This window comes from Halyomorpha halys, unplaced genomic scaffold (assembly GCF_000696795.3).
Source record: "Halyomorpha halys isolate HHAL.00 unplaced genomic scaffold, Hhal_1.1 Scaffold1201.1, whole genome shotgun sequence".
Taxonomy (NCBI): Eukaryota; Metazoa; Arthropoda; class Insecta; order Hemiptera; family Pentatomidae; genus Halyomorpha; species Halyomorpha halys.
In genome coordinates, this window is record NW_027109020.1 from 63,430 (window position 1) to 64,991 (window position 1,562).

General features: G+C 28.9%; 1 protein-coding gene across 1 annotated transcript in view; it reads left to right on the forward strand.

Annotated features, from left to right (window-relative positions):
- The first annotated feature begins 589 nt into the window (after positions 1 to 589).
- prage overlaps positions 590 to 1,562 on the forward strand; it is a 24,076-nt gene continuing 23,103 nt past the window's right edge. Inside the window, exon 1 of the mRNA XM_014433406.2 lies at positions 590 to 690. The gene's annotated coding sequence lies outside the window, so the exon portion shown is untranslated. The remainder of the gene's footprint in view (positions 691 to 1,562) is intronic.

Genomic DNA, 1,562 nt, shown 5'->3' on the forward strand with positions numbered 1-1,562 from the left:
TGTTCACTACTTATTAGTATGTAAGAGGTTCATTGTTTATTGGTAAGTAAGAGGTTCACTATTTATTAGTATGTAAGAGGTTCACTATTTATTAGTAAGTAAGAGGTTCACTATTTATTAGTATTTAAGATGTTCACTACTTATTATTATGTAAGAGGTTCATTGTTTATTGGTAAGTAAGAGATTCACTATTTATTACTATGTAAGAGATTCACTATTTATTAGTAAGTAAGAGGTTCATGACAACTTATTGATATATTAATATATATTGACAGCAGTTTGTTAGCAACACCTTGTATAGCAAAAAACTTCTTTTTATTTCATATTTTTGTAAAAATAAAATTAAAATAGATATAAAGATTAGGTTTTTTAAAACAATAAATAAGTATTGAAATATATAAATTATGTATATTTATATTTAAGGTGAGGAAGGAAATTGTAAGAGGCGACGATAGAGGTCTATACAGAGTTAGTCAAAGACCTTACCCCAGTGGAGAAAGGACATGAATCGAGCGCCATAAGATCCAGCGTTCGAACGTTATTGCGACTCAATCGTATAACGCGTCCTTGTATCAGTTTTCTAATCAGTTAGTGCGAGGTAGTCAGCCTGACACACAAGCTCTTGTTTACAGTTAGATCTTTATGAGGCAACAGCTCCTGGCCTTTTACGGCAGGTAATCCATTAATCAGGTAAGAAAAAGATTGCGAATAACATTTCATTTTTGGGAGCTAATATTTCTTTTGTTTACTATGATGAGTGTACTAGAAGTTCATCTTTTGTTTACCATAACGATTGTACATAATATGTATGTATAGTTTACTAGAAGTTGTTCGTAAAATGGCGTATTGTTGCATCATTATACAACAGTAAAAAATATAAGTAGTCAGGTTTTACAGCTAGTGTAGAGAGATATATTATTGATAGTAGTGATTTCAAATTTTGAAAAATTCTTTTGAATTCTGCATGATGTATGATATACCATTTTACAACATTTAACCAACTTAGCATTTATATTACCAGCAATGTAACTTGTTGTACCAACAGTGTACTTGAAGTTCTCTAGATTCTTTGCGTTACTACTCCCATAACACCAGAAATTATTCATTCGAATATATATTTTAATATATAGATATATATAAAATGTATTTATAAATAAATTAAATTATTACTACTTTACCCCTGGGAGAACTGTGACATTAGATATATTTCAATCTTCTCTCCCTCCATATTAATTCCAATTAGATATCTTTCCATCTTCTCTCCTCCAACATTCATTCGAAATATAAGGGATATCATGCTTATTCCAATAAAACAAAAAATATTAGCAAGAAAGCCTATTGAGTTTAGGTAATTAGTACTTAGTAGTAGTAGTACGATGAATATTTATCAGCTCAGTTTTACAATTGAGATTCAGCTATCCTTGAACTTATTATATTAAACCTAAAGAGGGCTCATGACGCATTTAAACATATTTAGTACATATATAATGAATATAGGACATGTATAAACATATTTAGTACATATATAATATATATGTGACATATTTAGTACATATATAATA